Source organism: Orycteropus afer, unplaced genomic scaffold, assembly GCF_000298275.1.
Source record: "Orycteropus afer afer isolate SDZICR_OR568_19922 unplaced genomic scaffold, OryAfe1.0 scaffold00189, whole genome shotgun sequence".
In the NCBI taxonomy this organism is placed as follows: Eukaryota; Metazoa; Chordata; class Mammalia; order Tubulidentata; family Orycteropodidae; genus Orycteropus; species Orycteropus afer.
The window spans coordinates 1,923,727-1,939,281 of NW_006921776.1; positions in this window are offsets into that span (position 1 = coordinate 1,923,727).

Here is a 15,555-nt window from a genome sequence, read left to right on the forward strand (position 1 = left end):
GGAAGGAAGATGGGGCAATCTACTTCCATAGTGATACTGCCTCAGAAACCCAAGGAGGCATCACTATGAGTCGGGTCCGACTCGACAGCACATAACAACAACAACAACAACAAATATATATATATAGAGAGAGAGAGAGAGAGAGAGTGAGAGAGAAATTTATCTTAGGAAAATGGCTCACAAATGTATGGAAGCTGGCAAGTCCAAAGTCCCTGGATCAAACGTCAAGCTGGAGGCTTTTCCTGGCTTCTGCAACCACAGGGGCCAAGAAGCTCAAGGCTGGCAGGCAGTACACCAGCTGTTGACTCCAACAAATGACGAATCCAAGATCTCCAGGTCAAATGGTGGACTGCTCACTCATGGACAGTTGTAGGCAGCACAACGGAATCCCAATCCACAGAAGAATGTCTCTCTTCCCAGGATATCCCTGGATATCCTGGAAGCAGGCCACACCCCTATGGAAACTCCCCTTCAACAGATTGGCCACTCAGAATACGGTCATCTGATCCCATCATGGGAACGATCACATAGAACGGGTCCAGCCAAGTTGACACACAGTTTCAACTATCAAAGTTGGGGAGCTCCACTGAAACCTGTTCAACATCACACCACAACAGCCTTCACTAACAGATAAGTACTGGTTGTGCACTAGGTGCATTGGTTGTGGATCCAACCCAGATCTCCAGGGGAGGAGGTGAGAATTGAACCTCTGAACCACTGAACCTCCAATGCACTCCTCTTTTTTTCTTTTATAATTTTTTTTTTGTTTGTTTTTGCTTTATGTCCTATAAGCAGCAGCATGATAAATGAAGAAAAGATTGAAATTGTCAAGCATTTCATTTTACTTGGATCCACAATTAATGCCCATGGAAACAGCAATTAAGAATTCAATGACATTTTGCATTGGGCAAGGTTTTCACTGGCTAATTTTTTCAGAAGTGGATGACCCAATTCATCTTCCCAGCTGCAGTGATGGGCTCAAGTATAAAATGGATTGTGAGGGTGGCACACGGCCAGGCAATGTTTTGTTCTGCTGTACATAGGGTCGATATGAGTCAGAAGAGACTAAACAGGACCTAACAACAACATTAAGTTGGGCAAATCTGCTGCAAAAGACCTCTTTAAATTGTTTAAAAGCAAAAATTCCACTTTGAGGACTAAGGTGTGCCTGACCCAAGCCATGGTATTTTCAATAACCTCATATGCATGTGAAAGCTGGAAAATAAACAAGGAACACTGGAGAAAAATTGATGCATCTGACTTATGATGTTGACAAAGAATAGTGAATATAACATGTACTGCCAGAAGAATGAACAAATCTGTCTTGGAAGAAGTATAGTCAGTATACTTCTTAGAAATGAAGATGACTTAGTCTCATGTAGTTTGGTCATTTGACTGCTAAACAGAAGGCTGGTGGTTCAAACCCACCAGCCACTCCTTGGAAGGAAGACTGGGTAATCTACTTCCATAGTGATACTGTCTCAGAAACACAAGGAGAGGTCCCTATGAGTTGGATCAGACTCGATGGCAGTGTTTTTGTTTGTTTGTTTGTTTGTTTAGTTTGATCATGTTAACAGGAGGGACCAGTCCCTGGAGAAGGATATCATGCTTGATAAAGTAGACAGTCGGTGATAAGAAGGCACTCAGTGAGATGGATTGACACAGTGGCTACAAAAATGGGCTCAAACATAGCAAGAATTGTGAAGATGGTGAGACCTTGGGCTGTGTTTTGTTCTGTTGTATGCAGGATCTCTATGAGTCAGGACCAAATTGACAGTACTTAACAACAATGAAAATACATTATATTTACTCAGAAAATATCAATCAACTATAATCTCCTTCAAAATCAGAGTTCTGGAATTCAATCATCTGAGAAATATTAAGTAACATCCTTAGATACTGTAAAGATTTGTTTCTGTACGCTCTCAACTTTTCAGTCCTTCCAAAACTCATTTCCTCATAATATCTCTTTGGTCAAACTTAATGTATTCTGACTTAATCTTGTTCATTTATTCCTATTCAAAAGCTTTTTTTTTTTTTTTTTTCATCTCCTACTTCCCATTAAACAAAAAAAAAAACCAAACTCACTTTCATGGAGTTGATTCCAACTCATAGTGACCCCCACTGAGTTTCCAAGGCTATAAATCTTTACAGAAGTAGTCTGCCTCATCTTTCTTCTGCAGAACAGCCAACATTTTGGTTAGCAATCAAATGCCTTAAACACTACACCACCAGAGCTCCTTCCTAATTCCTGTAGCACTAATTTATTTTCAGCTAATTACACATTTCCTTATATTATTGTTTTATATATATATATATATATATATATATATATATATATATATATATCCCTTTGATCTCCAAAAGAGTAAACTCATTGAAGTAAGGAATTGTATATTATGAACCAATCATATAATATCTACTAGAGTGTCTAAGAGGAGCTCTGGTGGCGTAGTGCCTAAGACATTTGACTGCTAACCAGAAGGCTGGCAGTTCAAACTCAACAGCTACTCCTGGGATGGAAGGTTGAGCAATCTACTTCTGTAGTGATACTGCCTCAGAAACCCAAGGAAGGGTCATTATTAGTTGGATCCGATTCCATGACAGTGAGTAGGAAAATGTTGAGCCCACATTAACACAATTGGGAATTTTCATTTAGGCATAGCAACAACAAAAATGGACTTTTTAGTTTTAAACACAGAATTAACAAGAAAATTCATTATCTAAAACATTGCATTGTCAGAATGTTCTAGGTAATCAAGGTTTTACTGTACTATGCACTGTCTCTTTTTTTGAGTAATTAAAGCCTTCCCAAGCAGATTAAATAAGCAGAGACAAGTCTTTCCTTAATTTTATTTTCCTACTTAAATTCACCTAACCTTAAATGGAGAATCTTCTCTGATTTCCCTGTCAGAATTAATGTCTTCCTCCTCCACTGTATCTCTTGTAGCTTTCAGTTTATAACTATTGAATACATACCACATATCACAGATTAACTTTTATGAGTCACATATGTATTTACTCATCTTACTCACTAAACTGTGAGATCTTGGAGTTTCAGGAACCCTTTTATTTTAATTTTGAATTAATTCTCTCACCTAGTACAATAGTTTGTACATGTTGTTGTTGTTATGTGCCGGCGAGTCAGACCTGACCCATAGCTACCCCTCCTTGGGTTTCTGAGGCTGTATCACTACGGAAATAGATTGTCCAAACTTCCTTCCTAGGAGTGGCTGGTGGCTTTGAACCACCAGCCTTCTGCTTATCAGTCAAGTGCTTTAGGCACTACACTACCAGTTCGTACATAGCAGCACTTAATAACAGTGTGATGTATCTGGTTTTATCTAATGATCACACAAGATGTACCTAACAGGATAATAATAGCCATATATGGTGAGTAAAGCTTTAGGTTTTTTCACACAATTTCTGTTATGGTCTGTGTCTTCCCAAAAAATAGGTTGAGGTCCTAACCCTTGTACCTGTGACTGTAACTCTGTTTGGAAATAGGGTCTTTAAAGATATTATCAGTTAACATGAAGTCATACTGGAATAGAGGGGTTCTTAATCTTATGTGACTGCTATCCTTATAAAAGGAGCTCTGGTAGCATAGTGGCTAAAGCACTTGACTGCTAACCAGAAGGCTGGCGGTTCAAACCCACCAGCCACTCCTCGGAAGGAAGGTTGGGCAATCCTACTTCCGTAGTGATACTGCCTTGGAAACCCAAGGAGGGGTCGCTATGAGTCAGGGCCGACTCGACGGCACATAACAACAACAACAACATCCTTATAAAAGAGGAAAGGCTACACTGAGACAGAATAAGAGGGAAATAACTCTATGGAATGTTGTAGCTGCAAGTCAAAGAATATCTGGAGGTCCCAGAAGCTAGGAGAGAGGTATGAAACAGATTTTCCTTCAATGCTTCAGGGGACACCTTGATCTCAGAATTCTAGCCTCCAACACTGTGAAACAATAAATTTCTGTGCACTCTGTGCTATTTTGTTACCATATTCCTGGAAACTGATACACTTTTCTATTTGGGTCTTCTCATCAATATGTGATACAAGTCTAAAATTTCCATTTCACCTATGAGAAAACTAAGTGCCACTGAAGGTGAACATGAAAGTAATAAACATCTTGAAAACTGCAACTATGCACCATCCTCTCTACCATATACTTTACCTATTCATCACATTTTACACTCATAACTATCTTGTATTGCGAGCATTATGTTTCTATCAGGTGAGTGAAATATAGTTCAGGGAGGTTAAAAAATGTATGTAAGATAAGAAAAAGTGTAGACAGAATTGAAAATCAGATGTTATTGACTTCCAAGACCACACTCATTCCATGGTTACTACTACTTTTTTAAAATACAAGGAAATAAAAGCAATATCCCTGACTTTATAATCTTATTTCAAAACTAATTGTAAAAGACATGGGATCAGAAAGAGGCAGCTTATGTGATAGTTTTTCTTTCTGTAAAACATGTTTCATTCTAAACATCCTGAACTTTCCAGAGTAAAGGTCTCATATTTTAGTATGCATTGTGCTGGCCTGAAGAGTTGATTTAGAAGGCCGCTTCTAGGCTGTCTTCTTAGGTTTTCTATCACCCTACTTGATAATGATAAGAGGGGCTCTTCAGGATCTTACAGAAGGCTCTTTTTCTAAAGAGAGATGAAGTGATCCGAGTTGAGCTTCAAACTGATTACATAGCCTGAAACAAAAGTCTTAGTGTACAAAATTGCCTCCCACCTCACCAGACTCACATGAACATGCAGAAGAAACACAGTTCTCAGAAAAACCAAACCAATAAACAAAAGCAGTAAAGTCAGAAAACACATTTATGTCCTTTCTTCAAAGTCATGTTCTTCTTGACCAAATCAAGAAGCTCCGTAGCTCTTAGGAAGAGAGTGAGCATTACAAGGTCTTCCAAGAACATTGAGTTTCAGAAGAATTTGTGAGCAGTTAGTGAGCATCTCTTCAGATTGTCAGGAGATACCAGCCTTAATTACAGGAAAACTAAAAAGAAGACAGGGAGGGAGGCAAAGAGTTAGAGAAGGAAGGATAGAGTCCTGGAGGAAGGAGAAGGAAGAAAGAGATGGTGGAGAAGAAAATGAGATAGTGAAAGTGTAAGAAACTACAGTAACACAGAAAAGTAAGAAATGACTTAGAAAAAAAGAAGGGGGGAGGGGAACATATCCTTCCTCACTATTGTAATCTGGAGAGCCAGAGAGGGCAATTCTATTGCATGCTTTATTAAACTGACTTCTCCATTTCTCTCCAGGCTGGACCGCATAGAGAAAATTCATTAGCTCCGTTTAAATGCACACCCTAGAGCCCACCTTCAGTTTCCAGTAGCGCACAACACATTTCACACTGGATAAGCCCCAACTACAACTCTAGAGATTTTTTTTTTTTTAATTTAAATCAACTTTCATAGAACAGTTTGTATTTTTACGTTTTTTCATTATCATGAAGAACTACTCTATAGAAAAGGATTGGAAAAAGTTATTATACTAAATAATTCATAGTAGAGACTTTTGTTTTAATGAGACCAGCAAGGCACTAATGCTTGCAACCACTGACCTGGGCTTAGAAATAGTTTTATTATTACAAACTTTTTTGTTTTATTTTGGTTCTTATTCAAATGTAATTTAACTGTGTGAATAGACTTATACACATTTACAACTCACCAATTGTCTTAGTTATCTATTGCTGCTATAACAGGAATACCACAAATGAGTGGCTTTAACAAACAAAAATTTATTTTCTCACAGTTTAAGAGGTTAGAAGTCCAAATTCAGATTGCCAGCTCAAGGAGAATGCTTTCTTTCTCTGTTGGCTCTGGAGGAAGGTCCTTGTCTCCTCAGCTTTGCTTCCTGATTCTTTGTAGATCTCTATGAATTCTTGGCCTGTATCTTACTCCATATTGCTTTCCTTCACTTGTCTGTTTAATCTCCTTTATATCTGCAGAGATTGACTCAAATGCAGCCTATATGAACCCTGGCTCATTAGCATGACAAAAACAATCCATCCCCAAATGGGATTACAACAAGTGTAGAGGTTAGGATTTACAACAAATATTTAAGGGGGATATAATTCAAGTCGTAACACTTTGGATACCAAAAACTCATACTCATCAGTTTAGATTATTTGTAACTGCTTATGATTTACCTCCACATTCAATAAATGACCATATTCTTTCCTCTACTTATTCTTTTTTCTCCTACCCTTTTTGGATATTTCATCAGCGTCCATTTCAGAATATCCATCTGTAACTGCACCTAAAAGGCTGGTAATCTTCTGTTTGAGACTTTCTCTTAAGAAAGACTACAGGGATAAAATTCTTCACTTCCATGACTTTAATTACCATTAATATCCTGATGACTTCCAAAATCATATTTCTAAACCATACCTTTCCCCTAAAGTTCATTTATATATGATCTGATTATCTTAAAGTTACCATATAGGATGTAACAAAAACTAATGTCCGAAACAGAACTTTTGATACCATCACCAAGGCACACTTTTTTCTCCACTGTAATCATTAACTCAGAGAATGGCACCATATTCACCTATCTCCCCAGACCTCATTCTCCTCATTCCCTCCCCCACCATCAACATAACTGCCAGTAGAGACACTTTATTAAAAGGAGAGAGCAATACCTACCCAGCCCTGGGACCCACAGGATCAGAAAAGTGATTGCAAAAATAATTACTAATGGTGTGGCCTTTGTCACATGTCATCAGCATCAGCGACATTCTGTAGGCAATGGAGATTCCTATGTGGAAAACAGTAGAAAATTATCCTTAAGCTTTTGTAAAGAATTTCTGGGGGATATCTAGGGGGGAAAAAAAAAGTGAGACATATTGGAAGAGCTACACCTAGTGATTAAATTCATGGGGGCTTATGTAACCATATATCACTTATTTAAATGAAATGGGGCATCATTCTGGAGTTAAGAGTTAGACAAATTGTTGCTACCACTGAAATAAACACATATATTCCATTCTTGGCCCAAAGAAACCTATGCTTTGGAAAATAGAAAAAAATATGTAAATATGTAAATGCTGAATGAAATAAGTCAATCACAGAAGGACAAATTATAGCATTAGTTCATTATTGTAAAAGTCAAGGAAAGATTTATATATGAAAGGAAATTTTCTTTGTTGGTTATAGGGGTGGGAGGGGAGAGGAAGAAACACTGCAAAATAATGAATGCATTGACCTATGTCACTTTAGTTTTGTGTATTTCACTGTATATAAATGGTATTTCAGTAAAATGGATTTGAAAAAAGAAAATGAATATGACTTATGTACCTTTTCAAACTGCACTTAATTCGATTTTCAAAGAAAATTGTCACTGGCTTTTAGAAGTGTGAAATAAACTGAACATTTATAATAATTGTGTTTTTATCACATAGATATGGAGATGGGCAAAAAAAGCCAGGTTTGAAAAATTAGGATGTTTGTCAAAGGAGAGTTTGCTTCCAGAAATGGGTAAAAGGTGGAGCTAGCTCCTCAATTTCATTCCAAATGTGATAAAACAGAATGGAGAAATTGTTGGAAAAATATCATTAATATCACAAGCAAGTAAAATTTTGCTGAAAATAATTTAAAAAATTGTCACAGCAATATATCAACAGGGTACTACCAGAAATTTAAGCTGGATTCAGAAGAGGGTATGGAATGAGGGATATCATTGCTGATGTCAGATGGACCTTGGCTGAAGACAGAGAATACCAGAGTGATGTTAACCTGTGTTTTATTGACTGTGCAAAAACATTTGACCATGTGGATCATAAGAAATTATGGATAGCATTGAGAAGAATGGGAATTCCAGAACATTTAATTGTGCACATGAGAAACCTGTATATAGACAAAGAGGCAATTGTTCAAACAGAACAGGGATATTACATGGTTTAAAATCAGGAAGGGTGTACATCAGGGTTGTATCCTTTCACAATATTTATTCAATCTGTATGCTGAACAAATAATCCAAGAAGATAGACGGTATGAAGAACACAGCATTGAGATTAGAGGAAAACTCATTAACAACCTGCAATATGCAGATGACACAACCTTTCTTGCTAAAAGTAAAGAAGACTTGAAGCACTCACTGATGAGGATCAAAGACTACTGTCTTCAGTAAGGTTTATACTGCAACATAAAGAAAACAAAAATTTTCACAAATGGATCAATAAGCAATATCATTATAAATGGAGAAAATATTGACATTGTCAAGGATTTTATTTTACTTGGATCCTCACGTATGCTGTTGCTGTTGTTGTTATTTGCTGTGGAGTCAGACCTGGCTCATAACGACCCCTCCTTGGGTTTCCGAGGCGGTATCACTACGGAAGTAGATTGCCCAATCTTCTTTCTGAGGAGTAGCTGGTGGGTTTGAACCACCAGGCTTCTGGTTAGCAGTCAAGTGCCTTAGGCACTATGCTACCAGAGCTTCTCCTCATGTATGCAGCATTCAAGAAATCAAACAATGAATTTCATTGTGCAAATTTGCTGTGAAAGGCTTCTTGAAAGTGTTAAAGAGTAAAGATGTCACTTTGAAGACCCAAACCATAGTATTTTCAATAGTGCTCTAGTTGTGTAATGCCTAAGTCATTACACCCTACAAAGCTAGGGTTCAAACCCACCAGCCACTCCTCGTAAGGAAGATTGGGTACTCTACTTCTGTAGTGATACCACGTCAGAAACCCAAGTAGGGGTCACTATGAGTGGGATCTGCCTCCAAGGCAGTGAGGTAGTTTTTTTTTTTTTTTCCCTTCATATGCTTGTGAAAATTAGACAATAAATAAGAAAGACTGAAAAAGAAATGATGCATTTGAATTGTGGTGTTGAAGAATAATGAATGTACCATGGACTGTTAAAGAAACAAAAAATCTAGGTTGGAGGAAGTATAGCCAAAATACTCTTTAGAAGTGAGGATGGAGAGAGATTTTGTCTCTCTTCTTTCAGTCATGTTATGAGAAGGGACCAGTACTTGGAGAAGAACATCATGCTTGATAAATCAGAGGGTCAGAAAAAAAGAGGAAGACCCTCACTGAGATGAATTGACACAATGGTTACAATGATGGGCCCAAACATAGCAATGATTGTGAAGACGGCTCAGGATCAGGTGGTGTTTCATGCTGTTGTATATAGAGTCAGTGTAAGTCAGAAATGAATTGACGTTACCAAACAACAACAACAAGAGTTGGAAAGAAAGAACTGAATCTAGGATATGGAGAGCTACTGGAAAGTGACATGAATGAGGAAAAATTATGACAGGTCCTTGTCCTTCAGAAACAAGTTAAATAGAGATCAGGTACAGGCCTGGCAGCCATGGGAAATGGGCAGGAGTAGTGCCTAAGGCACTTGACTGCTGACCAGAAGGCTGGTGGTTCACACCCACCAGCCATTCCTCAGAAGGAAGGTTGGGTAATCTACTTCCATGGTGATACTGCTTTGGAAACCCAAGGAGGAGTCACTGTGAGTCGAGTCTGACTTGATGGCACATAACAACAACAACAACAACAACAACAACACTTCCTAATTAGCTGGTCAATTTAAGAACAAAGTCCTCATCATTATAAATTCCTTTTCCACATCATCAGAATCTTAGAGAGTGGGGAGAGAGAGGCCTGCAAAATATTCAGGTACTGTGAAGATCACTACAGAAAAAAGTTGTTTTCACACAAGTATTCAGAGGTGGTGCTACTTGTTACTGACCCTGAATCAAGAAGTGTTTTATCATTCAAAAATGATATATCAGTCATTATTCTCTGACACTGTAGAGTTGTAGATGGAGAAATCTTTATACACCAATAAATAATGGTTCTAACAGGGAGCAGGATAGCATGCACAGTATGAACCACTTGGACTCTGTGATGACTGGCACCCTAGTGGACATGCTTCAGGTCCAAACAAATTTCTTGAAGACAGGCCAAATTTGCAAGTTATGTGAGAATTTATGTTAGTGGTCATGTCTTTTGTTTTATTTGGGCAATCCTACTTCCGTAGTGATACTGCCTCGGAAACCCAAGGAGGGGTCGCTATGAGTCGGGGCCAACTTGACAGCACATAACAACAACAACAACAAGCGTGAAGAACATAGTTATTTGTCTGATTTTCATCTAACCTGTTCAAAAAGATGTTAATGTTGGCAGCACATATTTCTAAAATGAATGTCCCTACTTATTTTCAGTCTGATGTCAGTCACGGAGGGAGTTTTCTTTGCTTTTCCATTAAGTATCAGAGGAATTCAATCTATGATAGTTTTTATGGGAAGAATTCATCTCACAGCAAAAATTTATGAAATAATGAGGAAACTTGATTACATACCTTCTCTTTTATTGTTTTAATTTCTGCCTCCATAAATGATGCCTACAATTATCTCCCTCAGGTACATGTCATCTTCTTTAATAGTAAAGACTTCCTCTGCCCAATAACATTATACAATCTAACAGATATGGGAAATACTCTACACAAGTGCTTTCTCTTCTTTTTTTCATTACATGATCAACAACTATGAAATATCTCGAAATATCCAATATGCTTTTAACTGTTACATCCTTTAGATTTTCTATACTAGAAAAGCATGTCTATAATTTTGGCCCTGGAGACTGGAGAGCTGGCAGTGTTGTAGATGACAACACTTCCTGGCTGTGACATCCAGATCTGCCTGCCTGCATTTCTTTTTCCCTAAACTTAATGGGAACCTTGAAGTCATGGTCACAACCTTCTAAATGCTTACCCCCCTTCCCATCCTGTTGACAACTGGTCTAAAGTTAATACATACATACACACCTACATATATGTGTGTGTGTGTGTATGTATATTTATATTTTCTATTTCTTCTCCTTATCCTTTTTCATTTTTTTCTTTTGTGATTACTTCAAGAATTATTTCTCTGGATTCCAGGAAAGCAGCTGCTGCTATAAAAGTCAACTGAATTTTAACCCTGTAACAAGGATTCCTATGCTATCATAAAGATACCTTTAGCATCCTTCAGCATCCTTAGAAACAGAGTAAAACAATGCACCAGGGAGCACACAGTTACAAACAACTTTAGTGTTGCCAAACATGAGAAAACCCGTATCTGGCCAATGGGCAGATTGGCCCTGGTTTCTGGCCAAGGAAAACTGGGAGACCTGGAGGGGATTTGCAGCTTTTGTATGCTCTAGCCAAAGTATTCTTCATAGTAAAATTAAAATAGTGGTGTTTAGTCAATGTCAACATTACATTTCAGGATTTATTTTCATTCACAAAGCGTTTTGAAAATCCACCAACCCCACAGCATTTTGATAAGCAATATTAATCCTGCAGATCACCTGGGAATTAATATTCTTACATAAATTAACACAGAAACAAAATAGATCATTTGCATATTGTTTTCAAACCTCCGCTTCACTTCATCAATGTAGATTTGATGTAACTTATTGGAGCTTTAATTAGAATGCCAATATGTTCTGTTAAATCCCATATAATAGTCTTCATTGCTGTCCATGGTTGGCCTCAGTTTGGGAACCAGCAGGCTCAACAATGCCCTCACGTCCCAAGATTGAATACTTCATGTGGCAGGAGATGATATGCCTTTCAAGAATAAGACTCATTCCAGAATCAAGTTAGTAACTGATCAGCATTCAATCAGTCACCCGACTTGAGAATAGGTCTCTACCTGACTCCCCAGCCCTATCTGTACTGTATGCCCTATTTTTACTAAGCCTCATCCTTTTTTGAGTTCTGATGGCCTAGTACTCACATCTTTTTGATTAGTCTTATGAATGATTTTGTTCACCTCTGAAATCTTGTGCTTGTGGAATACTCCATTGTGTAAATCTTGATAGAAAGTAGGACCAAGCTTGGAGGGGAGCCAAGAGGAACAAAATAAGATATTTTCTATTTTATAAATACTAACATATGACCTAACTTAATTCTTTTTGACTTCTCTCCCCAGAAAATTTGAAGTGAATGTCCAAAGAAGCAGAATCAATTCTGAATGCATTTGGGCAGCAGGAGTGCAGTGTTCTTTGTATAATGATAGTGACGTTACGTGATGGTTAATGGTGTGAGTCAACTTGGCTAAGCTATGATTCTCAGTGATTTGGCAGACACTATGTAATTACCTTCTACTTTGTGATCTGGTGATGTAAGCAGCAAATCAGGTGATAGGGGAGTTTCCTTGGGAGTGTGGACTGCCTCCCATATATAAATGAATGTCTGGCAAAGCTCTCTCTCTCTCTCTCTCTCTCTCTCTCTCCCTCTCTCTTTCTCTGTGTGTGTCTCTCTCAACCTTGCACTCTTCTTGAGACCTGACCTCTGGTTCTTGAGACATAAGCAGCAGAGGTCTTCAGCCTGTTGCTTGACCCACAGATATAAGACTTGCCAGCCCCCACAATTCCATGAATTATTTCCTCACCATTGTGTGAGCCATTTCCTTGAAGTAAGTATCTCTCTATATTTATATATATGTATATGCGTCCCTGGTTTTGCTCTTCTAGAGAACCAAGATTAAGACACAGTAGCAACCGAGTTTTCTTGTTGCTACACATTTTCTGAGCATGGTGCTTAAGGCTGTGTTGATTTTCGTTGACTGCAATGAAGAAACCATCCAGAACTGTCTTTGCTTTCCTAAGTTTGCAGCTCTAAACTTAAAACCAGTAAGCAAGCATTACCCAATTTACTTCTTAATGTCATGCAACCCAGTGGTCTCTTTGTCCATTGGAAAAAAAAAAAAAAAAACTATTTCAATTTGAACTCAAACCCCTGATCCATTTTATTCATCTTTGACACTACCCAAGTTTGACTTAACCTGTGTACCCCATGCCTGCCCTTCAGATTCATCCTTATCTGGAATCAACTGAAACTGAATTCAATTCATTCAACTGAATCAACTGAAACAGTCTTCCAGGACTGATCTTGCCAAAGTAAGTGAATCTCAGCGTCAGAGCCAGTCTTCTCTCAGCTTGTTCCCATTTTGTCAAATAGGATACATTACTGAACTCTAACTTGAGATGTCCAGTACATTATCTTCAGAGAGTTGACTGGTGTGGAAATGTTTAACTTGGAAGGAAGGTTGGGCAATCTACTTCCGTAGTGATACTGCCTTGGCAACCCAAGAAGGGGTCGCTATGAGTCGGGGCCGACTCGAGAGCACATAACAACAACAACAACAAATAAAGCTGAGTTACTTTGGGGCCAGTCTATGAATGATATTTCTTTTAAAGTTACACAAATTGACTTTCAAAATCTTAGAAGAATAACTGATTTTTATTATGAGTTTTCTTGGAGAGAATTATAAGGATTTACAATATATTTAGATTTCCTCATAGAAAACTTCATAAAATTCCCTTTAAAGATTTTGTCTCACTGCAGCTACCCAATAAGCTAACCACCCACTCCCACTCATACTGTTCTACCAGTAGCTACCTTCTCCTTCTCACAACTACAGCCTCAGACAGTATTTCTTCCAGGAGCCTCTCTACCCACCTTTTCAATATGTCCCTTCCCACAAAAAATAGTTTCTGAGTGTTGCTGCCCTTATTTAGATTAACATATATATATTGTTGTTGTTGTTGTTATGTGCCATTGAGTCGGACCCGACTCATAGCGACCCCTCCTGGGTTTCCGAGGCAGTATCACTACGGAAGTAGATTGCCCCATCTTCCTTCCGAGGAGTGGCTGGTATGTTTGAACCGCCAGCCTTCTGGTTAGCAGTCAAGTGACTTAGCCACTATGCTACCAGAGCTCCTATATCTATCTATCTATCTATCTATCTATCTATCTATCTATCTATAGATATATATATATACGTGTAGGAGCTCTGGTAGCATAGTGCCTAAAGCATTTGGCTGCTAACAAGAAAGCTGGTGGTTCAAACCCACCAACCGTTCCTCGGAAGGAAGATTGGATGATCTACTTCCATTGTGATACCAACTCGAAAACCCAAGGAGAGGTCTCTATGAGTTGGATCCTACTTGAGGGCAGTGACTTTGATTTGGTTTTGCTGGGGGTGGGGAGAGGAGGTGGGTGGGCTAGGAGAAGCCCCTTAAGAATTATAATTTATCCAGAACAACTATTTATTGATCAACTATTATTTGCAGTGGAGTCCCCAGGTTGTACACACTGTTAAAATTTTAGGCTCCTAATCAAAAGTTGAAGGCTTTATTTTATTCAAAGGTAACTCAGAAGAAAGCCCTGGCAATCTATTTCTGATAAATCACCCATTGAAAATCCTATGGAGCACAATCTACTCTGACACACATGATATTACTCTAAGTTGGAATCTACTTAATCACAACTAGTCAGTGGTTGTGGTTTATTGTATGTAGAGATATAACCATGACACACAGAAATTATGTACAAATCATAGGAAAGATTTTTTCCAAATGTTTTGTTATTTTCTTAGGTGTTTTGAAATGGTTCTTTTCTTCTTTTTTTTTTTTTTTGCTTGAGTGAAATTATGCATAACTCTTGTTCTTAGTTTTCTTCCTTATTGTACCAAGGTTAATGTAAGATTCAAAAACATCTAGAAATAGAAAAATTTAGTTTCGTGATTTAGGGCTTGCTTAAATATCCCTCTCTGTAATTTAGCTGGAAAATGTGATCGTTTATATAACCAGTAAAATGAATAGAGGATGCAGAAGCAGGATGATGTCACATACTCACTGTTTGTAAAATAATATTAAATGGCTGGGGAATCTCTGGTCTTGAGAAACATCTAATAGCTGATGAAAGGAGAGAGGGATAAATAGTACCTTTGACATGGTTCCTTGATGAGTCTGTAAAAGAACAATTAGAAAAGTTATCTTTAGCTAACAAAATACCTCCACAGTTTTATAAATATGCATGTATATTATCCCAAGGTTATTCTACGGCCTTAGTTCCTGGTCTATGGGCATTCAGGAGACCTTCAGTTGGCAGTGTTCAGTTAACAGAGACTCTGCAGGGGTCCACTCAATAATCTAGGTGGAGGTAATCTGTGAGATCTCTATAGTATTTAGCAGAAGGAACTGAGGTCATCTGCTGCTTGTAAGCAAAGCCTCAAGGGAGGCACCTCTTGTTTCATCCCTAAAGGTCATGGAGTAACTAAAACTTTTCTAGGGCCATTGTGATTGTCTCTTTTGAATAAAATCTCTGCATTTGTCTAAGAAAGAAATATGAAAAAACACACACACATGCAATGTGGTCGAGTCTGATACCACTCATAGCGACTCCTCTTTGGGTTTCTGAGGTGGTATCACTACAGAAGTAGACTGCCCAACCTTCCTTCCTGGGAGTGGCTGGTGGGTTTGAACCATCAAACTTCTGGTTAGCAGTCAAATGCCTTAGGCAATATGCCACCAGAGCTCCTATATGAAGAAATGACATGGATATTTCACTCTAGGAATTATAAATTGTGCAAGAATCAAAATAGAGTAGAAAATGGAGTTTTTCAAAGGCTTCATGTTTCATGTAGAAGAGATGAATTGAAAAGAGGATGAAGAAAAAAAATCAAGAAAGCCACACATTGTCACTTAGTCTGTGATGAATGAAGGTCTATCTGACATCACTG